Raw genomic sequence first — 11,566 nt, forward strand, 5'->3', positions numbered from 1 at the left:
CCAGTAAACATGCCTTATGCTTTTTTTATGTTCTACATGAATTCTGTCATGAACATGTCAAGGAAAAATAATGAATATCTTTATTGTATTGCTGCTGGTGTCTTCCTTTGGAAGTTCTTACGCTTTGTGTTTCTGTTCATGTGACTGTAAAATTCATAAGGCCTGCAGATGTCTTGCCTGCTAAGCATCTGGAGGAGAAGGAAGTTTTTCCTTATGAAATCCCAATGGATACACTACCGAGGGCATTATGAGAAAATAATGATTCGACATTTCGCTTTGGATACCACTTGATAGGGTCTCTATCATAATTATCTGGAGGTATTAATTATTGTGGTGGGAATTGCTTTCTGTGCTCAGCTACTGGTGAGATGTTCTTGCTATAGGGCATGCTCCTTATCTGCAGTATCTCACAGCAGCCAACAAACGAGGAAAACCTGGTCGGAACCTGGGGCGCAGGCTCTCAGCCCTGATTGCACCGAGCCCCTGCAGTGGCCTTGGGTAAGAGGGCCCAGGTTTTTAGAGTATCAGTAGTATCTCAAATCACGTAACAGTGCTTCCTTGCTAGTTATAGTATTATCAGTGTGGCTTTAATAGAGCCAAGAAAGACATTTGTAAATTCACCGTGGGCCGAAGTGTTCTGCACTGTCCGTTGCAGTTTAACCTAGCAGACAAAGAATCACCCTTCCCTGCTAACGAGCTAACGAGCCCCAGGTGCGCTGCAGGTTGTTTAGGGGCTGCGAAGGGCTGGGGAGGCCAGCCGTGGGCTGGGTGGGGTGCCGCAGCTGGGGTAAAGCAGGCTGCGGGGCTGCCGCCTCCCTCTGCCGCTGCTCCTCGTGCTGCGGAGCCTCCGCGCTGCTGGAGCCCTGGCTGGTACGTCGAGGCCTTTCCTCTAGGGCCCAAAGAGCTTCCTTGGCCCTGTTAACCACCCGCCCCTGGAGCGAGAGGTGTTGTGAGAGATTTGCTCCTGCGTCGGGTGGTTTGTGTGGAGGAGCTTTTGGGAGCCGCAGCTTTGTGGCTTGGGCTGGGAAGCGCGCTTCTTGCCTTCGCGGTGCGGTGCTCGCCCGGCCCTTTGCGCAGGGCGCCCCGGGAAGACGGGAGAAGCTGTGATTGTGTGAGGTGTGAAGTGGGCTGCAGGAACGTGAGAGGGAGCCTCGGAGGTGCCCTTCTAGACTGGATGTAAGAGCCTTGTGAAAAACGGCGCATCAGGCGTTAGGACGCTGCCTGTCTCACAAACCGATGTCAGCATTGCTGCACCCTGTCTCACCCTGATTTCAGTAGTGTAGTTGTTGTTGCTCGTCCCAGGCCCCTAACCCAGCTACTTCAAGGAGAAAGCTTGAAAATGAGACAGTTCTAGTACAGGCAAATGGGCACTTCTGGGGCCCAGGCCTCTCTCCACAAGCAGGCAGCAGCTAACCCTTCTGGTGAGGTAAATGGAAGCATATTCCACAAGGTGAGAGGGTATGGCTCCAGAAAAAACTCCCCTGGATGCTGGAGGAATTATTCTGTTGTGTTCTTCAGGCCCGCTTGCATGAAATCATGGGATCGTTGTAGATACGCAAGAGCTGGAACGCAGGCTCAGAGCCCGAGCTCGTTGTGGAAAATGGAATGGGTGCAAGTAAAGGTTCACCGTCCTGGGCCACGCGTGGGGAGAATGCGGGGCTCCGCCAAGCGAGGACGGAAAGCTGAGTTCTCTTTCCAGCCCTCCTTCTCTCTGCCTGTTTCTTATGGTAATTTTTTCCTTTTTTTTTTTTCCCCCCTAAATTTAAAGGAGTCTCATCTTCCTGCCACACAGAAGACTGGAGAGCTGTCAGAGGAGCTTGTACCTGTATTAGCCGAGCAGGTTAGTCGTGTGTGTGTGAGAGGAGAAGCAAATTATTGAAGGTGGGGGTCAGCAGCGAGAAGGTGTGGGAATCTGGACCATTTCAAACCTAAATTATTATGGTTCAGTATTTCAAAAGTGTGATATTGTGCCAGTCAGGATCTGGGTGTCACGTTGGTTCTTTCTCTACAAAATGGGCTCCTCAGGCTTCTCTGAGACCAGTGTGCGTGGGTCCCTTTTGGGGTTCTGAAGCAGGAGTGGTTCAGAAATGTTAAAGTTTGCTTCCTTTCCATTTGAACAGAGAGCAAAAGGCTAATTCCATTTTACAGTCATCTTTGTACCAATATAGTTTGTATGTTGCATTTGACCTCCTGTAGCAAGGTTAAACCACAAGGATCCCCTTGAGAAGTTGCTATTCATCTTTTATATGTGAAGATTTTCAAGTATAGAAAGGGGATAAACCTAATACGGTGTTTAATGGAAAAAAATTATGACACCAATAACACATCTGTGTCTGTAATTTCACAGGTTTTCTTTCTGTATATTTATATATGTATATATGTATAATTTAATATCAGCCTCAGGGTTGTGGTCTCACATGTCATCAGCTTGCAGGAAACTGAATCCTTGGACTAAGTATCAGATGAGTTGCTAATGTTTGGAAAAAAAGCAAAAAACATGCTTTAGGTCTCTGTTTTATGGCTGTTATTGAAGTAAGAATTTGTGATTGTAACCTGATGCTTGCCTCACCAACATGTTTTCATTATTGTCTGGATAATTGAAAGTCCAGGCAAATTTGGATGTTAGGAGATATTATACATGAAGGTCTTGGTGCTCAGCACAGCTGAATGTTGAGGTGGTTCAAATTAAGGACAAATATGTTTCACCATTTTATGCAGGCTTAAAGATTGTTTTATTCCCCCCCTCCAGTCCAGACACAGGCTGATTAAGGTGTACTTAGTTTATTTCCAGGTCTGGTTATCCGGCATACCCCGGCTGTCATGCCCACGCTCTCACTCTGCTGTCTCGTGAACAGAATTACGACTTCTCAGACTTATTTTGCAGCAGTTCGGGGTGAGCTATCCACAATAATGCGTTATTCTTTTATTTTGCCAGGAAACGTGCAGAAGGAAGGGAGCTTCCCTTTGCGGCAGGGCTTGTCGTGGGGAGGGTTATGAGCAGGACCTTTCTGTTATATGGAGGTGTACCTGTAGAAAGAAGCTGCTATATCTTCTCCAGCCTGTAAAAGAAAGTTTCAACATTTCTGTCCATGTCTGACCGGTTCTTGTAGAATTTCTGCTTGCTTTTGTTTGTTTATGTGAAATGGGTGGTCCTGGTTCAGTTTGTGGGTTCCAGGAATAAAAATTGCAGAACCTTGGTTTGTTGGCAGGAGTCGACAGTTGTTGAAAATCATCAGAGTTGGAAGGACAGATGATGGGGAGCTAACCCAAAAGGTGGTCCTCTGCGTCAGAGTGACACGATGACAGGGGCACCTCTGCCGTAGTCCGGGCCTATTCCTGTTCCGTGGGTAAACACGTGATTTAAATCCACAGGATTTATGGATCTAGCAGTTTCCCTACTACGTTAACTCAAGAGCTGACATACATAGAAAAAGGTAAATGAGGTTTGTAAGCTAATGCCTATTAACTGGGCATAACTGGAAAATTAAACCAAACAAAAACTTTGGGTGGCTTTGAAAAACACCATGGGACTTTTCTGCCACATTTCTGAATCCTTTAATTAGATGCACGTGTCTCTGCTGACAAAAAAAACAGGACTTGATCATTCATTAATCTTCACACACCAGGGGCAACTAGCTCAGTGCAGTGTTCAGCCACAGAACAAGCAGACACTGGACAATGTGAAAGCAGACCTGCTTATTGCTAGCCCACTGTTTGGGTAAAAGCCCTTTGAACAATTGGAAAAAGCCAACTCCATATTTGAGTTCTGCAAGGAACTAATTACTTGCCTGGACTCTACCCACATACCAGCTTCTACCCCCATAAATCCACTGAACAGCAGGCATCCATGAAAGTCCTCCACACTTCTCTTCTGAATCAGGTTCTTTATGTATATCTCAACTTGCTTGTGGAAGATTCATGGCCCAAGCTGCCTTAAGTATTTTTGTTATGAATAGGAACCCTTAAACATTTCCTTCTCATTTAATTTATCACTTTTTTTCAGGCTTTCAACACTGGGTACAAGCTAGAAATAATGGAAGGCAAAGTTTGTCCCTGAGAAAAGTGCCTTAAAATAATAAAGTATACGCTGGGAAGGAGAGGACCAAGGAAAATAAATTAGCCATTTACAAGATGGGAAGATTTTTATGTTGTGCAGCTGCTACATGGCATCTTGGTGTCTCTAAGTATTGACTAGATTCCAGGTTGAAGTATGCTGTTAGGCACAAAGAGGGAAAGTAGGGAAAAGAGCAAGGACGATTGCAGCAGCCTCGCTGCTGGCGTTCGGGCGTGGAGGTGTGCGGGGAGGTCATTACTCGCTGTTGAAATGTCTCATAAGGATGACCGTAGCCACAGATATATGCAGCTCAGTAGTTCCACTTCTCCAAAGTTCTTGTTAATAATTAATTATTAAGTACTGGTGATTTACTTACACTCGCACCGGTGTTTTTGCCATGTGGGCTGGGAAAGTTAAAGCTGTGTTTTGAATTAGGGGTTCAAACAAATCTGCTCAGCTCAAAAGGAAACAGAGTTGAAAACATTGACTTCCTCCCAGTCAGGTATCACAACAATAAACCTGTTGAGATTTCACTTGAAATGGATTGTGGATTTGCTAATACTTTTAGTAAGTCACATTTTACAGCTTGGTATGTACTTTAAGTTCATAACAGCGCACAAAACCTAATACTAATAATATCTTTAGAGCTTAAAATAGGGCTGTGTTTGGAGTAAATGCTTTGTTTACTGCATCTTGAACAGAATAAGAAATGGCAAAATTTGAGAAAATGCAGATCATGTATAAAATAGGCTGTTCCGAGCTGTATGTAAATCCCTTAGGTTATACAGTGAGGAAGACCTGTATACTCATAACAATGTCTATGGAACAAGTACAAAATGCAAGTCCTGACCAATTGCTTCATGTGCAGTTTGGCCTGCAAGTAAAATAACAGGCTACTTTTCTCAGCTGCTGAAAGCACTTTTTCCAGGGGCAATTTGGTTCTATGTCTTTTCAAAGGGAAATTCTATCCGTCTTATTTTTTACTATGTTCCGTATACATGTGACATATGGACTTACAAATGTGCAAATCATCACCAGAGCAAGAATGATCCTTACCATTAGCAAACGGTGTGTGCAATGTAAATTTTCGAGAGTTTCTTGTTTAGTCAAATCATGCTTTTTGTAAAGTCGGTGGCAAATCTCCAGTTGTCTTTGGGGGGAGCAGGTCTCATCTCGTTGGTGAGCTCGCCTTCCTACCTGGTGTCTGCAAGTCAGTTCCTCTGCTTCTTGGATGCTCCAGCATCTGTCAAGCGGAGTGTTGGAAATGAGGTGCCCAGACAAAATGCGGTTGCCTTCCCAGAAGTCTAGGCTTATCACCTCCAGGGCTGCGCTGCTTTCCACTGACTCAGAAGGAGAACATTTTTCACTGACTGTTCCAAACCAGTCAGGGAAGTTGAAGACAGCCTATATAGTTTCATCTAATCTGATGCTGGAACTCAGAAAGCATTGCATCGGTTAGCTATGATTCAGAATGTTAACCGCTAAATCAGTTAGAGGAATTTATAATTCATTTCAGCTATTGCAGGATTTAGTACAATAAGATCATTATTGCCTTGAGATATCCTTCAGGTCGTTAATTTAAATTAGAAATGCCTTCAAACAGCATATCGTGCTCCTTCCATAGATTTGAGAGCTTAAATAAGCTCAAGAAATACTTCCTGCCAGATATTATTTTTGCAAATGTGAATCACCGCTTCCAAGTAGTGTAATACCTGTTTGTTTACAGTTGTCAAAGGTGGCACTGCAGTAAGTGGCAGATGCATGCTTAATTGTGCTAATTATTATTGCTGGTTTTAAAGGACTAAATTCTCCCGTAACTGAATCACTCTTCAACGTTCTTTAGTGATTTTGCACTACAGACGTGTAGCTTGTTGCTTGCATAACTGGATTCAGACTAACAATAACTGTGACCTTGTAAATGCGGTGGGCATTTACTATGGAAGACAAGTTACAGTAGTGGTACACGACCGTGGCAGGGAGGGGTACTTGGTAGGGGACCCTTCAACAACAGGGGAGAGCAGTGTGAGGTGCTAAGGTTGAAGGAAGGACTGGGACCAAACTAGATGTGATGGATGGGCAGAACTGTGAATGAAGATTGCAAAATGCCTTAAATACCTGCAGCTGCAGAAGGCATTTGAGTACAAATGTAGGGTTGGTGTACAGGCAGTCTTGAGAGTCAGGTGATTGGCTTGCTCTGGGGATGGAAATATTAATATGAAGACTATCAGTAGGAATCATTTGCCAAAATGAATTGATATGGCACCAGGCACCTTGAAAGGTAGAGCCTACAATTTATGCTCTTTGAATGGAGAAGACTTCTAAAATGGGAGGATTGTTTGCACTGCACTCTGAACTGAGGTCTTTCACTTGCAGCTCAGACCACTTTCTTCTCTTTCCTCTAGTGCAACACAAGCTCGGTGGGATTCAGAAGGACTTAGTTGAGATCAGCTGGTTTTACCCAACTGCAGATACAGACCTCCCAGCTAAACTCACTCTTGGCATTAAGAGCTAAGGGAAATACCCCTGACAGCAGGGGCAAGTGAAAAACCATGGAGGCCACAGCAGGGCTGTTGTGGTTTAACCCCAGCTGGCAACTAAGCCCCACACAGCTGCTCGCTCACTCCCCCCGATGGGATGGGGGAGAGAATGGGAAGGGTAAAAGTGAGAAACCTCGTGGGTTGAGATAAAGAATAGGTGAAGCAAAAGCCCCACACACAAGCAAAGCAAACCAAGGAATCCATTCACTCCTTCCCATCGGCAGGCAGGTGCTCAGCCATCCCCAGGACAGCAGGGCTCCATCACACGTAACAGTGACTTGGGAAGACAAATGCCATCACGCTGAACGTCCCCCTCTTCCTTCTTCCCCCAGCTCTATACGCCAAGCACGATGTCGTACGGTGTGGGATGTCCCTTCGGGCAGCTGGGTTCAGCTGTCCCGGCCATGTCCCCTCCCAGCTCCTTGTGCCCCCCAGCCTGCTCGCTGCTGGGATGAGGAGCAGAAAAGGCCTTGACTCTGTGTAAGCACTGCTCAGCAATAAGGAAACCACCCCTGCCTTATCAACACCGTTTCTGGCACAAATCCAAAACACAGCCCTGTACTAGCTACTATGGAGAAAATGAACTCTACCCCCACAGGGGCTTTGCTGCAGGATGTCATCTCTGCTGGCTTGTCCGTGCAAGGAGGACCGTGCATGCCTTCTTCCCGAAGCTGGTGCTATGCAGGGCTTTTTGCTGCAAAAAGAAAGGGAGTATGAGCCTGGATACTTAGGCTTGTAATAAATGGAAGTTGTAGCTTGTTATTCAGCATCTCTGTAACCAAATTGTTTTAATTAAAAATGTGTTCTCTGAAGTGTTTTTTCTCCCTGCAAGAATACAGCTGGGGTGTGGACATGAATGTGCGATTAGTGGAGCTCGGTGCCTTGGCCTTTGCAGCCAGCCCCTTTTGCATTGCTCGATACCTGAGCAATCTGATTTTAAAAAACTTGCCCCAATATTTAGTATAAACTTGTGCTGCAAGTATCAGCAGGAAAGACTCAGCAGCATCTAACTGTTCTGTCGACTACAAATTTCACTTTCTTAGTTGTTTCAGACAGCTGTTTCAGCCTTCAATTTTTTTTTTTTTTATTTCCTAGTCTGAATTTCCCCATTCAGAATTAGGGTTACCTCACATCCATGGTCTCTGTTTCACCTGGATTTTTGAGCAAAGGACTGCATTGAGCTGTCAGTACCACAGGCATCTGGAGAAATCCAGCATTTGGGTCTGAGCATCCAATCTGATGACTGTAAATGTATCTGCGGAAGCGTTTTCAGTGAGTGTTAGGTGATCACAGAACACCGCGAACTCGGGCAGCTCTGAAATCCTCTTAGGACTGGGGTGGGAACCCTTCATTTCTGGGAAGCAACTGCTCCTGCGTTTGTGCCCTTGTTTTAGTATTTGATGTTTTTGAGGCTTCCTGGACAAGTTACTGTTCAGTGGTGGAAGAAGGCATTTGCTGTCTGGCCTGTGTGACATGGTCCAACTTGTTGCTTAGAAAGTTGCAAGCCTAAGTGGCGACTGATGGCTGGTTGTAGATATATCCGATTGTTTTTTCTCTCTCTAACCACCTCTGCGCACCGGAGCTGCCCCAGTCCTCCCTGTTGCCTTCCCGTTTCTTGGCTAAATGGGGAAAAGAAAGCTCCTTGGCGGCTTGCCATGCTGAAACCCCCCACCCCTGATTTATTATCACTGAAACCAGCTGCAGATGTTGGCTGGGCCAGTGCTCTGCTGCCAATTAGGGAGTCTCATGCAGAGATTACTGTGCTGTTTGCCTGGCATTCAGAAAAGAACATGGCTGAAGGGAGTGGGTCTGTGCAATAAAAATGAATTTTAAAAAGATGAAAAATAGGTTTCACCTAGGCAGGTAGCGGCTGGAGCAGCGTTCGGTGGTAGGGGGAGGCTGGGCCGGATTGCAGGGACTTTGTATGAGTTGCCATTTCTTAGGTCTTTCACTGCGCTGCTGAACCCTAAAATTCCACACTGAAACTCACCCAGCCTGTGCGTGCCTGTGTAGTTTGGGGCCTTAAATTTATCTCGGGTTCACTGGAAGTCTGTTTGAACTCTTCCTCTGTGTAAAAGAACCTTTCAGTAAGGCTGGCCTGAGCTTTCAGTAGCTGCCCAAACCTGCTCTCAACCTGTCTGCCTGGGGAAGCAGTCCCAAGAGCTGTGCATTTTAGTTCGAAAGCCATTTTGCTATGCTACCTGCCGTACATGGTAACAGCAAGAGAAAACAATTTGGGGGGAACTCTTCTATGAAAATAGCATTACTTACAACTATGGAACAGGGGAGAAGAGGAAGAGGCACAATATTGAAAATGTGTGTAAAGGACATACTAGTCTCAAGACAGATATTTTCTGCTGCTGCTAATCCATGGCTTAAATCAAACTGGTCACAATTCCAGATCATCTAATTCAAAATTAGTCTGATATAAAGCATGGTCCCTTTTAATCCCGTTATTCTACTTCTATTACATTTTTGGTGTATGATCTATTGTTGCAATTTCAACAATAATTTCACAATACTGCATTTCCAGTGCTATACATATTGCCACATGACCTGTTGTATCAAAAGCTGTTCTGTGTATAGGAACTTGATGAATATTGCCGACTTATGTTTTCAACACTGTGTGTAGCGTTGCAATCGCACTTTGACAGAGTTAAATACAGCTGAGAACCACATAAATCAAATTGGGGAGAAAATTATCTGAGTGTAGAGTGAAATGAATGTATGAAAAAATTGTGGAAGAGTAAAATCTGAGACAGTCTTATTCACTGATATCATTAGCACCTGTAACGGTAGGATACTCCTTTGGATAAAAGCAATTGTGTCCCTTTTAGCCCAAGCAAGAAACCTAAATAATTTGTTTTTCCTTAATGCGGTGTGTTTTAATCTTGTCTAAAACTCTGCAATTCAGCAAAACAAAATCTGAAAGCTATTCTGCTACTTACTTTCTCTCACAGACCTTCTTAACATAGGGTTCATACTTACGCTGTGTTCTGGTGCTTTCTAAAAATGAATAAATAAATAAATCCAGAAGAACTTAAACATGCATTTTTCTAAACGTTTACTCCTTATGTTGAGTGTTCTTATCCATCTTTATACATGCTTGCTATCATTTTCAAAGTTAATAGGAAATAAATAGAAAAAATGTTGGAGTATTAGTTTATAACTCTTGCATTTTCAGATCTTGATATTTGATTTGAAAAGTAGCTCAGGCTGACCTACTGGGGTATCAAGTGTTGAGCGCTCCAAATGAAATGCAAAAGCTGATCTCAACACTTGACCAATTCGAGTGAATTCCTTACATATACAAGCAAGATCAGAGCCCATTAGCAACCAATATTAGATTAAATGAGACTAAACATTACATAGTGTGATTTTACTTCTAGAAGTAGTTTATTATTGCTATAATGCAAAGCACTTCTTTGCTGCAGCGGGGCTGGAGTGTTTAGTCTCTCCCCGAGAGCTCCCTTGGTGCTGTGCACAGGATGCACGGAGGAGGTCCCGCAGTTTCCCTGGCTTATCTGCAGAGCGATCTGATGCAACGGCCCCAGAAGAACAGAGGGATGAAATCTGATAACCAGGTTTTACTCAAACTTAATAGCAACATAAAAGACTTTATTTTCTCTTTTAAGGTTGGAAATGTATTTCGCTATGAAAATGTGGTTTTACGTTACCATAATGCACAAAAGGATTTTGCAAGCAAAGCCTTCAATAAAGTTTCACAGCTACTGTATCCTATGGACAGTTGGGGTTGGTAAAGTGGGACACTTGAGAACGGCCGAAAACATACACCTAAAGTTAAACCAGGAAAATAAGTTTGGATACTGCTAAAGATTCCCTGGGAATGACCCTTGGCAGAGCTAGCCAGCTCTGTCTGGGCTGAGCAGAAGTGTCCTCACCCCTGATGGACCACTGTCTGGTTCAGTGTGGGGGATGAAGCACTGGAAGAATGATGATTTGTTTTGTCTTTGTTTATTTGCGAAACTGAAAATTGGTTCCTTCCAGTAGGCACTGCTGTTTGTCAATGGGACTACTTCAGCCTGTTTGAAATGTCGTCGTTTTGCTGAGCGAGCAGTTGTGCTTGCGGCAGAACTGACAATGCTGGGAGGCTTTTTCATTTGCACGTTCTCTCCAGTGAGATGACAAAAATTGTCTGTTGGATCTCATGAGGGAATTGTGATGCTTGGCCAAGTGAGTTTTACCCAGATTTCAGGAAGCCATGAGGAAACATAACAAAAAGGATTGACACAAACTATCTCCTGTTCTTGCCTGTCTGTGTTCTTGGGAGAAAAAACAAAACAACAACAAAACCCCACACACAACAAGAAAACGACCAACCCACTCCTTTAGCCTCGCAAGATTTCTGCGATGTTGAACATCCAGGGAACCAGTGGTAACTTAGTCAAGGAGGAAAGCTGAGCAAAGCAAATCCCATGTTCTCCTGAGATTTTTTGCAAACAAAATGTGATGCTCTGGTGCCAGACAGAAATGTTGCTGAAACCACATTACATCAAAATGCTTCATAAAGCTAAGTCAAATTTTCCTGAATTTTTGTTTCAGAAGAAAAACGTAAGCAAAAAGCTGTAGCAGAATAAAGCAGACCTTGTTCATACTATTATCAAGTGTCACCATGGATTTTCAGTGATTTCTTCTAAATTTTTTCTATTTTCTGTAGTACAGAATGAACATATACTGTTAGAGATTTGAAACTGAAGCAATATTTTGATGTAATAAAATATTTCAAGCAATCCAGACTTGAAATTACTTAATTGATTTTGGTATTTTGGAGTTTTGCTGTCAGCTAAAAAACCATGAATTTTAAAATCCCGGAATTCTTTGTGAACTGGAACTCCCTCTTCTGCATAGACCTGATCTTCCCCTCCTGTAAGGCGGTGCAAAGGTCTTTCTCCTAGGGGGAACATGTGGTTCGTACAAAACTACCGTAAGCTCATACCTGTAGGCTGCTCGTGGA

At 43.9% G+C, this 11,566-nt stretch overlaps 1 long non-coding RNA gene across 1 annotated transcript; it reads left to right on the forward strand.

Moving 5' to 3' along the window:
* The first annotated feature begins 763 nt into the window (after positions 1-763).
* LOC148056035 (uncharacterized) lies at positions 764-2,894 on the forward strand. The gene is made up of 3 exons (XR_015704225.1): positions 764-870; positions 1,769-1,840; positions 2,781-2,894. It is a non-coding gene; the product is annotated as an uncharacterized LOC148056035 (long non-coding RNA).
* The last annotated feature ends 8,672 nt before the right edge of the window (positions 2,895-11,566 follow it).

This window comes from Nipponia nippon, unplaced genomic scaffold (genome assembly GCF_047370975.1).
Source record: "Nipponia nippon isolate SJK-2023a ecotype South Korea unplaced genomic scaffold, ASM4737097v1 scaffold_19, whole genome shotgun sequence".
In the NCBI taxonomy this organism is placed as follows: Eukaryota; Metazoa; Chordata; class Aves; order Pelecaniformes; family Threskiornithidae; genus Nipponia; species Nipponia nippon.